General features: G+C 45.1%; 1 protein-coding gene across 2 annotated transcripts in view; it reads right to left on the bottom strand.

Annotated features, from left to right (window-relative positions):
• ADAMTSL3 (ADAMTS like 3) overlaps positions 1 to 14,595 on the bottom strand; it is a 2,197,206-nt gene that overhangs the window by 889,498 nt on the left and 1,293,113 nt on the right. The window lies entirely within an intron of this gene.

The following is a 14,595-nucleotide window of genomic DNA, read 5'->3' as shown; positions in this document are numbered from 1 at the left end:
GGGTTCTCACCCCTCATCTGCATTAACCATCTGAGGGGCCTGTGGTCTGTCTGAACCCAGAAGTAAGTCCCAAACAAGTAGGGCCTCAGCTTCTTCAGTGCCCAGACCACAGCAAAAGCTTCTTGCTCAATTGCACTCCACTTCCGTTCCCGGGGATGTAACCTCCTACTAATAAAGGCTACAGGCTGGTCTAGGCCCTCTTCATTTAGCTGTGCTAGAACTGCCCCACACCATGTTCTGAAGTGTCAGTCTGCATAACAAATTCCTTGGAGAAGTCGGGTGCCATCAGCACGGGTGCCATGCACATGGCTGCCCTTAGGGCATCAAAAGCAGCCTGGCAAGCCTCAGTCCAGACCACTTTCTTGGGCTGCTTTTTGGAGGTCAGCTCTGTCGGGGACAAATCTTTGACAATCCTCCTGTAATAGTGAGACCTAGAAAGGCTCTTATCTCTGTCTGGGTTTTGGGGGGCTCCCAAGCCAGAATAGTGTCAATATTTGGTTGCAGAGTTGCCATCTGGCCACTCCCCACCTATGTCCCAGGGAAACCACAGATCCCTGCCCTATTTGGCTCTTACTGGCCTTAATAGTGAGACCTGCCTTCTGCAGAGCCTTCAGCTGGAGCTGAACACTGCAATGTCATCCAGGTAGGATGCACTGAAATCCTCCAGCCCAGCCAGCAACTGATTGACCAACCTCTGAAAGGTGGCAGAGGCATTTTTCACCTAAAGGGCATAACCCAGAACCAGTAATACCCCTCTGGGGTGGAAAATACTAATCTCTCTTTTGCTCCATCAGTTAAGGGAATCTGCCAGTACCCAGATGTTAAGTCAAACATGCTAAGAAACTTGGCAGCTCCTAGCCGATCTATGAGCTCATCAACTTTGGGGATGGGATACGTGTCAGTCTTAGTGATGGTGTTGAGTCCAAGGTAGTCCAAACAGAACCTAAGTTCTGGGTTGGCACCGGGGGCAGCAGCCTTCGGGACCAAGACACCTGGGCTGGCCAAAGGACTGCTAGAGAACTCAGTTACCACTAACGCTAGCATCTTGGAAACCTCATCCTTGATTCTGGCTTGGACCTTGTCAGTCACCTTGTGTTTCACAGGTGGACTCTCCCCATTGTCCACATCATTGGTACACAGATGAGTGACCCCAGGGGTTAAGGAAAACAAGGAGGCAAACTGTCCCAGTAACTGGCGACAGTCCATCTGTTGCTCTGGGGTCTTGGGGAGAGGTTCACACCCTTCATGCACCCATTTTTCTCCTAGCCAGACAGGAGGTCAGGAAGAGGCTCACTCTCCTCCTTCACCCCATTATCTGTTGCCAAAAGCATAGTTAGTTCAGACCTCGCAAAGTGAGATTTGAGGCGACTTGCATGTAGGACCCTCAAAGGGTTCCTGGGAGTCTGCAAGTTCACCAGATAGGTGACATCACTCTTGCACTCCACCACCTCGAAGGGCCCAATCCACTTTTTCTGGAGAGCATGACCCACACTTTCTGGCCAGCCTGAAACTCAACCAGAGTGGCATTCTGGTCATACCACTGTTTCATGTCCTCCTGGCTTGCATCTGGGTTCTCCAGAGTGAGTTTCCGGAAGAGGGCAGTCTGGTTTCTGAAGGCCAACATATAGCTAAATATGTCTTGGGGGGGATTACTGGATGTCTTTTCCGAGCCCTCCTTTACCAGAGTGAGAGGTCCCCTCACAGGGTGGCCATACAGCAGCACAAAGGGGCTAAAACCAAGTCTCTTCTGCAGTACTTCCCTTTATGGAAAGAGAAGGCATGGCAAGAGGACATCCCACTTATGCCTTTGAGGTTCTGACAGACCCATAATCATGCCCTTCAGGGTGCGGTTGAACCTTTCAACCAACCTATTTATTTAGGGGTGGTAAGAAGTGGTGAACTTGTAGGTTACCCCCCACTCCTTCCACAGAAACTTCATGTAGGTAGATATGAAGTTGGTACCCCTGACAGATACCACCTCCTTGGGGAACCCCATGCGGGTAACAATCCAAATCAATGCCCGGCCCACCACAGGGGCTGTTATCGACCTCAGAGGGATGGCTTCTGGGTGCTGGGTGGCATGGTCCAACAAGACCAGGACAAATCTGTTGCCCATGGCTGTCTTGCGATCCAGAGGCCCCACAATGTCAATGCCCACCAGTTCAAAAGGGGTGCTCACAACAGGAAAAGGTTGGAGGGGGGCCTTGCACTTCTCCCCACTCTTGCCACTTGCCTGACAAGTTTGTCAAGATCTGCAATGTGCATCAGAGAGCCTGCACATTTGGGGCCTGTAAAAGAGGGTGACAAGCCCCGCAAAGGTCTTGTCCTGCCCCAAATGTCCTGCTAAAGGACATCATGAGCCAGGCCCAGTAGGAAAGCTCTGAAGCACTGGGGTACCACCAGCACACATGCTGCACCAGGCTCAGCAAACTTAGGTTCACTATACAGGAGACCACAATCCTAAACGATCCAGTGTGACCCAGACTTCTTGCCAGATGCCTGGTTTGCAGCCTGCCACCACAGTCCCTCAAGAGTAAGGCATGATGTCTGTACCTCACAGAACTCCTGCCTGGTGGGACCCCCTTCCTGCTGCCACTGGGTCAGCTCGGGCACCTCCCCCAGTTCAGACACTTGTTTCCCTGTATGATCTGGGGCGTCCCCCTCAGGTACAGCCTTCTCCCAGACTGTGGGAACTTCTGGGGTGGGTTTCCTGTGCCCCTTGCCCTTCCTTGTCCTGGCAGGCACCTTGGTCACTGTTTCAGGCTCCAGGGCCTCCTTATCACCCTGATGGGCTGCCATCGACCAGGTGGTCACACACACCCACCCAGGCAGACCTAACATCTCCAAGTGTGACCAGTGTTCTCCTTCACTCCAAGGGGAATCTTGCAGGTCATTGTCTAGTAGACAATCAACAGGCATGGTTGGACTCACAGTTACCCTCAAGGAACCTGAGACCCCCAACTCAAAGGGAACCTGTACCACCTTACACAGGCACTCTGATTTATCTACAGCAACTACTTGGTGAAGTACATGGGGAACTACTTGCTCTTCAGACACCAGGTGACACCTCGCAGTAGTCACACTGGCTCCTGTATCTCTCAGAGCCTCCACCCTCTATCCATTGATGGTCACCCACTGCTTGTACTTTTTAGTGTTCTCAGGCACTAGGGTCCTCTGGACCATCTCACTGTCACCTAGGACGACAAGGGTCATTTCAGCTGGCTCCCACTCTTCTCCTGCAGCCATCTCCTCTCCAAGTGCTACACTGGCCTAACCTTGTGAATGAGCACTAGTGGGTGCCTGTGTCCACTTGGCATATTTGAGATCCCGTCTCATGTGACCCATCTGATCACATGCTAAATATTTGCGGGACCCTTTTCTGTATGTTTCCCTGTAGAGACCCATGGTTTCTTCTCAACTGGGGGCTGGGAAGCCTTACCCTGGAAACTAGGTTAGGGTCCTTTCGAGAACTGTCCCTGTTTACCCTTACCCCTCCACTTCTTTTAATGGGGACCCTGTGCACCCTTGGGGGAGTCTCCCCCATACATCTTTAGGGCCTCAGTGCTTTCCCCCAGTCCACTTCCTGGGCAAGCTTCCTGGGGTCAGTCAGCTTGCTGTTAATTAGGTGCTGGTGCAGCTCTGGAAGACTATACAAGTGCTCACATGCAATCAAATTGTACAGCCCCTCATAAGTTGTCACCTTACTGCCCTTCACCCAACCATCCAGTGACGTGCAGAGAGAATCTACACATTAGAACCAAGCTTGGGACTCCTTTTTCTTGTAGGATCTAAACTTTTCTTTGTAGTGCTCATGTGTGAGACCATACCTAGTGAGTAGTGTATCCTTCATGATAGAATAGGTGAGTCCCTGAGGATCCCCTAAGGATGTCAGGGTGTCCCTCCCCTCTGCCTCAAAGTGTTTCCGCAAACCCACCCCCAGTGTACCTCAGTGACCATGTTCATGTGGAAAGGTGACTCGATCCCCTTGAACCACAGGTAGATGTCATCCTCCCTTTTGTAATCCCTCACTAAATCCTTTGGGATGTGTACCCTCCTTTCAGGCTGCACTATGGTATTGCTGCCACCATCTCTGCTGCATTGGCTCCTTTGGTCCAGCTCTCTCAAATTAACTCATGAGCCAAAAGTATATCGTTCTTTTCCATGGCTAATCTTTTCTCTTCCATTTCCATTTTATGCTTCTATAACTCAAATTGGTGCATTCTCTCTGCTTGTCTGTTCTGCAACTCCTTGGGGTCAGACCTTTGGCAAAAACACTATTGCCTGCCCTGGAGGCCCTCCCCCCAGGCAGGTCAGGGTGACCCAACACAGCATCATGTACGCTCTGCACCTCCTCATCCACATTCTCCTCCTCTGTGTGCCCCCGAACCTCCTTAGCTGCCCTCAGCACCTTTTGCAGCTCCTCCTTCTAGTAGAGCTTTTGATTGGGCAGGAAAGTTCTTTTCAAAATTGTTTAAGCTGAGCCACTTTATACTCCTCCAGTTTCTCCAACTCAAATACCGCTTTTGTAGCAACAGCTGGTGCATCTTCAGATTGAGACATGCTTGTGGGTGAGGTTCACTAAAGATGCAAGAGTTCCAAAAAGGCAGAGAGATCCCAAGGAAAAAAGAGCAAAAAGGAAGAAGAAAAAATCCACAGAGAAAAAAGCAAGTACCATGTGGTCACGTAATGGTCTGCACTGAAAACAATAGTGTACATCAATCACTATAAGTCAAGTAGAAATATAAGTTCTATCCCACCGCTTCCACCAATGTCAGAAATGGGGTCCCTCATCAGCAGTCAGTTTGCACTCTGTCCAAGCAGGGATCCTCACTTTAGTCACGGTAAGCGAGTTACACTCCTAAGACAATCCCTGCTCACCCCCTTGGTAGCTTAGGACAAGCAGTCAGGCTTATTTTAAAGGCAATGTGTAAAGTATTTGCACCAACACACAGAGTAATGCAGTGATAAAAAGAGTCTTAATCTATAGAAATCAATGGATGCGTTATTTTTACACAAAGAACTTAGTTTGCATCAAAAATACAGTTGCACGGGTGAGCGTGCATCGGAAAAGTCAGCAATGCTTTGATTCCTTACTTGCAAGTGAGGTCGTGCATCATTTCTTACCCGGTCAGGTAGGCGATGCGTAGTTTTTCTCTCCTGCGGAAGAGAGATGTGTTGAGCTGCGGACGGGCAACCTCGGGTCAGCACAGGTTCACAATGATTTTGATGCCAGCGACGATACGTGTGAAATTCCAGACCACGTTTTGAAGAGCTGCGCTGTGTGGGTGATAGGTCGATTTTGCCAGCCTCACACAGGTGTTGCATTGATTTCCCAACCACAATGCAGGTGATGCATCAATTTTGTAATTGCGAAGCATGTGGTGCATCAATTTTCCTCCTGCATGGCTCCTGTGCATGAATTTCAGTCTTGGTTCCACTTCTTCTTTCAAGGACTGATGGACTAGATTAGGCTCCACTTAGCAGGGTAGGAGTCTCAACAAGGGAGTCCAGGTGCTGGCAATGGAAGTCTTTGATTGCCCTGAGACTTCAGAATAGGGAGCCAGCTCAGTCCAAGTCCTTGGAGACACTTCACAGGCAGGAAAACACAGCAAAATCCAGACTTTGTCCTCTCAAAGGCAGAAGCAGCAACTGTAGGCCAACCCAGCAAAGCACACTCACAGGCAAAGGGGCAGTACTCCTCCTCCAGCTCCTCAGTTCTTCTCCTGTGCAGAGGTTCCGCTTGATCCAGAAGTAATCTAAAAGACCGGAGTTTTGGGTCCACTGCTTATACCCATTTCTGCCTTTGAAGTAGACAAACTTGAAAGGAATGTCTCTGTTGTTCAAAAGATAATGCCTTGCCCAGGCCTGGCCCTAGACACATCCCAGGGGGTTGGAGACTGCATTGTGTGAGGACAGGCACAGCCCTTTCAGGTGTAAGTGTCAGCTCCTCCCTCCCGACTCTCGCCCAGGAGACTCATCAGAATATGCAGGCTACACCCCAGCTCCCTTGTGTTAGTGTCTAGAGAGAATTCATGACCCAGACATGTATTCCACAAGCAGGCAGAGGCACAGAATGGTTAAGTTAGACAATGCCAACTTTCTAAAACTGGCATTTTCAAACTGACAATCTAAAAACCAACTTTACCAAAAGATGTATTTTTAAAGTGTGAGTTCCGAGACCCCAAACTCCAGATCTCTATCTGCTCCCAATGGGAAACTACACTTAAAAGATAATTAAGGGCAGTCCCCATGTTAACCTATGAGAGAGATACGCCTTGCGACACTGAAAACCGAATTTGGCAGTTTTTCACTGTCAGGACATGTAAAACACATCAATACATGTCCTACGTTTAACATAAACTTCACCCTGCCCATGGTGCTAACTAGGGCCTACCTTATGGGTGCCTTACATGTACAAAAAGGGAAGGTTTGGGCCTGGCAAGGGGGTACACTTGCCAGGTCGAATTGCAAGTTTAAAACTGTACATTCAGACACTGCAGTGGCAGGTCTGAGCCATGTTTACAGGGCTACTCATGTGGGTGGCGCAATCAGTGCTGCAGGCCCACTAGTAGCATTTGATTTATAGGCCCTGGGCACCTCTAGTGCACTTTACTAGGGACTTACTAGTAAATCATATATGCAAATCATGAAAGAGCCGATTGCACATACAGTTTACACAAACAGCACTTGCACTTTAGCACTGGACATCAGTGGTAAAGTGCGCAGAGTACCAAAACCAACAAAAACAGAGTCCAGCACACAGTCAAAAACACAGGAAGCAGAGGTAAAAAGAAAGGGGAAACAACACCAAAGATGCCAGGTCTAACAGTATGTATATGTATTTATGTATATATACCCCAATAAATCTGTAGCCCACACCTAGCCAAAAGCCTGTGTACCGTACATGATCAAAACAAGCATAAAGTCAACGAGTAAGAGAGGAATGAAAGCTGGGTTGTGAACGGTTAATGCACATTATGATAGTGTTCCATAAAGAGGGAATGTGCGATGAAAAGGATTGTCACTACCGACAAAGTCCCAGTATTGTGGGTGTTCACCAAATTTTCATCAAATCTCTACCTGGGAACGTCCACTCACCAACCATGGGTGTAAACAAGCTCCTCTGTAAATTGACACAGTAGTGTAATTTTACATACAAATTTACTTGTGCATTCAAACCTCTAATTTAAATGACTAAGCAATGCCATTTGCTCACCTAAGCAGAACGTTAGTGCAAACATTTCTTTGTGAATCTGGTCCTCCCTACCAGAAACATATCTGGGAATAGAACACATAGAAGTGCTTTTGACATGTTGACTCTACCAAATATCTGCCAACGGGTGGGACTGTAGCTATGGAGAGAATGTGGTAACTCAAGAACTGAGTTGAAAGAGGGAGGACATGTTTAGTGGACGGACAGTAGTAATAGATGGTTTGGTTGATTGCACCAGTGAGTGTGAAAATCAGGCAAAGGTAGCAGAGGGGATGGAAAGTAACAATAAGGCAGAGGCTCAGTCTTGAAATATATTTTGACAGTCATGGGGGCGGGTTGAGGCCAGTAAAATCTTCATTGAAAGTGAGGCAAATGAAAGGTCGAACCAAGAGTGAAGAGCTGGCTGACAATAGTCAGCTCTCAAAACAATGACCTGCATCTTAATGTGCCGTGAAAGGTGAATGGTGGGCATATGTTCCTTGAAATGTGAATACAAGATTTTACCTTCCATTTTACTTTTTCACTAACATGTGGGTGGTACCACTTCCGCAGCCGCCCTAGAATTGTTTCAGGGTCTCTCTCTTCACTGTAAGCTTGCTCAGGGTATGTCGCAACACAATCCAAATTATCCTGTGCCCACCCTCTGGTAGCATGACACTGAGCAATCAGGCTTAACTTAGAAGGCAAAGTGTAAACTATTTGTGCAATAAATCATACAGTAACACAGTGAAAACAACACAAAAATACACCACACAGGTTTAGAAAAATAGATAATATTTATCTGAATAAAATAAGGTCAAAACGACAAAGATCCAAAAAGCACAAGTTGAAATATCACTTTTAAAAGGTTTAAAATAGTCTCAATCCTTAGAAATAAAGAGTTGTCTCTTTGTTCCACACAGTACCTGGTATGCGACAAAAACAGCCTTGGCCCGTACCATCTGAGCAATACAATGGGCGCAATACACATGTATTTTTCTAACAGACCACACCGGCTCCGCATTTGTGCAAGTGGGGAAGGAGCCCCTTTTAGCACTAAAAACCACCATGAAGTACTACACGAGCCCTGTATGGGCTGTATCCCATCCTTTGATTCTGGTGAGGTTACATATCTGCTTAGAATCTATACATCTGAGCAATTTTCCTGTCCATAGAATTAAGGAAGAAATGTCTGTTTAACAAAAAATTTAAGAGAAACATGCGAAGCTTCCAAGCTCAAGAATTTAGAATTCCTACAGTATTTAATAGACTGAATGGTAAGTAGCTTAGGACAGCCCTTTTAATTATTATAAAGGATGTATGTAACCTCATCCAGCTTCAATGGCTCTAGTACAACACATTTTTGCACTATGCTCTTGTAAGCTGGCACTGAGGTCAAACTGCTGTCTCTTTAACTATTTATATATCCGCTATACACAAAGCGATACTGCATAAGGGCTGCTCAAGATACTAGTGCCTGAAAAGTAAATATGGAAAAACGATCAAGTGAGTTCTTGGATGAAGAAAAGTGTCTGATAAGAAACTATTTTGCAGCTATGAAACAAACTATTTATACCTGTTATTGTAGTAAATAACCTCACAGCAACTCACAAAATCCGTAGAGTGTGCAGAAAGCTCCAGATAATACCTCTGTAGAACTAAAGCGGTTCTACTCTCATGAAAAGGAACGTAAATTAATCCTAAAGGCCTGATTTAGATTTCGGTGACAGATAGCCCCAGGGCCAGTTTCTAAACTACCACTTATTTCCTTCCTCTCTAGGCTTCCTTCAACTGAGTTTTGCACCTGTACTATACAATTTAGAGGCCTTATCCGCTTACCTCCAGTGCACAGTTTATAAACGAATATGTACCAGGGCCCTAAGTTCTGCCCAGAAGCCTGTGGCAGGCGCTATTCTATGTGAATTGTGCTGAATACCAAGGCTGAATATCTAGTCTTGAGTCCACCTGATTCCTCTCTAATCAACCACAAGACTCGCTTTGCCCTTTATCTCACTATTGCAGATTACTAGTTATTCCGTCTTCTTCTTAATCTTGTGTGTGTTTTTTTCTCCCTTGCTCTGAGTCAAAGTCTGATGAGGAAAAATAAGTACAAGTCCTGTAAAAATGAATGCCGCTGGGCCCCCACCTGCAACCACAGGCACACATTAAGCACTGCTTGCCTTACTAAAGGAATGTTTTTTTAGTGCGCTTGGACAAACCACCTTGAGGCTGGGAGGTCTGTAGTTAATATCAGGAACCACAAGGATAACGCCTATAATTGGACATGTTTGATTGTGGGCTGAATTTGCCTATGTTTATGTTCTAGTGTTTTTATGATCTTTCATCTATTCATGATGGAAATATTGCTCTTTTCCTTGCATTTGTATATACAATTATATAGTGATACATCTTAATTCCGAACTTCCTTTGTATCCATGTTATTAATCTGTTTGACGTCTGAAGCACTGCTAGTCTGTGAAAAGGGCTCTGATACTCTTGGGCTTCTGTATCAACTCTTGGGCCTTCTATGTCCTGTGAGAGTGTGACATTTTAATATGTTTATTAATGATTTTTATAATAAAATGTGTAATGAATTAACGTGCAAAACGAGTGACTTTTGAAAATGTTGGCTTTTTGGTTCTTAGCTGAGCGAAACTCTAACTAAAAAGCTGTGGTTATTTTCCATGATTCAAAGCTTATATAAAAGTGTCTTTGAAGTTTGTGTGGATGTGTTTACAGCATATCATACAGGAGAAGGCATCCCGTTGTTAGTACAATGTAGTGAGAGTTTACAACAATACAAACAGTTGTATTGCCATTTGCTCAGTCAGGTCTTTCTTTTCTAGGGCCTGTCCCACATTCAGGGCTGTGCAACTAAAAACATATAGGAACGTTCTGAAGTGAATACGACTATCATAGTTTAAGGCAGTGACAGGGAATATGGTATGGTCCACGCATTGTATCATGCCTCAGTTTCAAATTGCTGCATGGAAGAGAGTGACAAGACCAATAAATAAATAACACAATCACTTAGCAGAAGGACTGGAGCAGTCCTCACTGACTTTAACATATGGCTTCAAAGTGACAGGTGAAAGCCAAAGAAAGATTCTAAGCTTTTGAATAAGTATAGGAAACAATAGGACTAAGTGCTTAGCCAAGAGATTAGGTTAATCCACAATGTAGGTAATGAAGGGTGGAGGAACGAAAAGAGATGTGTTGTAAAGGAAATGATGCCCTGAAGCCAGTGCCAAAGTTTATCCCGTGACTGCCTGTGGGGGCCACCGGCACTCATTTTTGGGGACCAGCACTTCTTCTTCTCTTTCAGACAATTACAGAGAGCAAGAGAAGGAAAAAACACAGAAAGTGGAAAGACGGAGAAAGAGAAAGATGGAAAAAACTTCACAAAAGAAGAAAGTAGGAGTCTGTTATAGTGTGATACAGGGTCAGGGAGTGTCCTTTCATGGACTAAAGAGGCATGAGGTGGATTTAAGACTATGCAGCCTTGGTTTTCAGTGCATTGACATTTATTTGTACCAGCCATGAGGTTTTGAGCAAGCTTTGGGCAAAAATTAAGCACTGGCTGCAGCAATGCAATAACACTGATCTTTTCTAAACTATTCTGTTTCTTGAAGGGGAGACAGTGGCACACGAACGTACTACAAAATATGACATATGAATACGTGTTTTAGTCATGAAGATGTGGCAGAGGCTCCTGGAATTGCTTGTCAGACACTCTGGCATGCTTTCACTGCCAGATGGGTTGGTTTGAAAGGGCCAGTGTGTTGGAGGGCACTTTTTTGGTTCTGTGGGCTAAATAAAGTTCCACACACTTGTTTATCTGGCAGTATCTGACTGGCCAGTCCAACACTGCGGAGAGGATGGCTGAAGAGCAGAGTACAGCAGGGCAGGCAGCCAGGACTCATGGGGATGGGCCAGAAGAACTGCAAGAGAGACATAGACGGGAACGATCTAGATAAAACTGGAAAAACAGCAGGCAAGGCAAAGACAATATGACATGAATATCCTACTATTATACCATAAGTACTATTGTGAATTGTTGGACTTTGTCCTTTCTGCAGGGTCATTCCACTTTTGCCTTTTCTGCTCCTATTTTTGCTGAATTTGTTATTCTTGGTCTTAGTACTCTGTGTACTTTACCACTGTTAACAAGTGCTAAAGTTCTTGTGCTCTCTCTTTAAACATGGTAACATTGGTGTATACCCAATTGGCATATTTAATTTACTAATAAGGCCCTAGTAAAGTAGCACTATATGTGCCCAGGGCCTATAAATTAAATGCTACCAGTGGGCCTACAGCAGGGACTGTGCAAGCCAATTAAGAAGCCCTTTAAACATGTCTCAGGCCTGCCATTGCAGAGCCTTGGTGTACCGTTTTAAACTGCCATGTCGACCTGGCCAAATAAACCTCTTGTCATGCCCCCCTAGGGTAGGCCCTGGCCAGCCTGGAGGGCAGGGTGCATGTTTTTTAAAACAGTAGAACATGTACTTTAAAGTTTTACATGTCCTGGTAGTGAAAAACTCCTAAATTAATTTTACACTCCTACAAAGCTTTTCTCTCCCATAGGATAATGTAGGAATTGCCTTATTATATTTTATATGTATAGCTTCCAAATGGGAATAGATAACCAGTTCATGTTCAGGGTATCTGGAATCACAGTTTTAAATCCTAACTCATAGTGAAGTTGAATTTTAAATTCCAAATCTGAAAATGCTACTTGTCGAAAGTTGACATTTTTTTCCTTAGCCATTTGTTGCCTTCAGCCTGTCTCTGGGTCACGTAACTGGGTGTAGCTGGCAGTTGGGCTTCATGTATTCCTCCTAGACAGCCACACACAACAGGGAGCTTAGGTGTGACTGGATGGGTTATCACTGGCAGGATGGGTGGGAGGAGCTGGGCACAGCCTTAATTACACTTGATTAGGCTGTGTCCTGTCTCCCCACAAAGGACTGCATACCCTTTGTAGTTATTCTGGAGTTAGGGACAGGAAGACAGGGCATCATACACTTCAAACGCATTCCTATATAAGCTTGGCCCCAATTCAAAGTCACAACTGTGTATACCTACAGAACTGCCACTTTGGTGCTGTAAAGGAGCTGCTGCCCTGCTGTGCTGACCTGATGCCTGTAGAAGGAGAACTGGACCTGCAACTTCATCTTGAACCCAGGACCTGAGAGGGACTCCAAGGGCTAGTCTGCTAGCCTCCTGATCTGAGCCTCAGGGACATAAAAGGCTTCTCAACATCCTGAACCAGCCCCTAGACCTGGCTGCAGCAATTGCCTGACCGCCAAGTGGTAACTCTTAGGATCTTGACCCTTGGTGTGGCTCACACGCTCTGAAATCAAGCTTTTGGGGTCTGCACGAACAGGCCCGTTTGTACCAAGACTCCACAAATCAGCACAAAACTCTGTCAACCTTACTCTTTGCACTGCAGCATTGGCTGTTCATGAGGACCACCACCGCAAACCTTCAACAATGCCTGCCTGTGTCACCAGCTGGCTCCTTACACTTCGCCAACTGCATCCCACAACACTCTCTTTGCTCCTCATGGCCCTCTGCAATGCGAACGGAACTCTTGGAACAAACTTGAGAAGGTAAACCTTCAGCGGAACTAACATGGCACTGTATTCGACCTGCTGTTCATCACAGTCAGCCTGAACGTTTAAATTCGACCCGGTCTAGCGTGACCAGATAGCTGTAGTTGACACTTTGTGCTTCTAGGCACTATTTTACACTTAATTCTTAAAAAAAATCATGACTCCAGTTCAACTGATTGAATTTTTGTTGTTTTGGGCTTCTTTAATTATTAGACTTAGCTCTATTTTCTAACTTAATGGGGGGTCCTTTTGTGTGGTGGTTTCACTGTTATAATGTTTAAGGTGTTGTACAAATACTTTAGATATTGCCTCTAAGTTAAGCCTAACTGCTCTGTGGCAAGCTATCCAAGGGTTGAGCACAGGTTAATTTCGGGTTTGCTTGCGCTTTAGCCTGACAAGGATTGTGCTTTTGCTTCACCAAAACTCACATCTCAGTCAACCAGTAACCCAATTTCACATACAAATGACTTCTGACCTTATACTAATGGTGATGGAGGCATTGCCACAGTCTATCCAAGATGACTGTTAACAGGCAGATTGAGCTTTTTTTAAGACTTAAAGACACACGTTTTAATGCTAAATCATGAAAGTATTTTGGTTGCTTAACTAGGTTTAGACAATGTTAGCTACGTAGAAACCTCATTCTAGCAATTATTTAAAAATGTACAGGAAGAAGAAGTACAGAGAGAGAGGGTGGGCTCAGGGTCATACTCCTCGGCCACTGACTTTCAAGTGTTTTTCCTTATTTGTGATGGCTGTCTGGTAAGACAATGGAATTTCAAGGATGGTTACATTGTCCCATTATGAATAGGTGATTTGTCCTTTTGTTAGACTGCAGATGTCAGGTGTGGTTTGTAATTGAGACCCAGGTTATGGTGTATTTACTTTCCTGTCAGGAGAAAATTTTACCTGCTGTATTATAGCTGTTTGTTTAGGAAATATTTTCTGCTTGGGTGATTATGTCTCTCTTAAGAACAGAGTGCTATTAACTAATCATCCTTGTGCCCTCATTTGCATCATTCTGATAATGCAAAATTCATCTTCTTAGTTATAACACTCTTCTTTGGAAGAAATGCTTTACTTTGCTAATCTCATGTGTTTAGCAAAGGTGCTCATCTTCTATACTGCTGTAGCCTAAGTAGTTGCTTCTTTCTTGGGCAGCTGATGGTAACACATGGAATGTCCAACATCTATTGTCAAACACTTCCCCTAAAAACAAAATCAGACCTGTTGGCTTAGCCAGTGCTTGTTTATGCAAGACTTAATTACTTTTAAAGAGATTATAAATAAGCGAATTGCAACAGGTACGCTGCAACTTGGTTTCAATGTCAACTCTCAACATTAACGTCTGAAAACACTGATGTAGTTATGGAAACACTTGAACACGTGAGATTGCTTTGCTACAAAGGGAGGATTTGAAATCCATGAGCTATAGCTAACATGAAAGAAATAGCTCTCTTCCATTTTTATGCTCTGGCTTGACAGAGCAGATGTTAACAGATCATCACTAGAGAGGGGATTTGGCTCCACCTGCATGTTGGGAGTCAAGAGTACGCGTTTTGATTTGGCAGATGTTGTGTGCTTGAACACAAAAGTGCTTGCCCTTCACACAGCTATAACCATTTTGTTTATTTATCCAGGTGCCTGAGTTTGAACGTTCATGGGCACACACATGACATTGTAATGCTAATAAAGTGTCTAAGATAACTCGATAATTCATGGCGTTTTTCTCTGGCAGCAGCACAGAAGGAAGAAGGGCAGCCATTAACCTATCTGGTTGTTTAGGTG

Source organism: Pleurodeles waltl, chromosome 3_1 (assembly GCF_031143425.1).
Source record: "Pleurodeles waltl isolate 20211129_DDA chromosome 3_1, aPleWal1.hap1.20221129, whole genome shotgun sequence".
NCBI lineage: Eukaryota > Metazoa > Chordata > Amphibia > Caudata > Salamandridae > Pleurodeles > Pleurodeles waltl.
Note: the sequence above shows the minus strand (reverse complement) of the source record. Positions and strands in the feature narration are given on the sequence as shown.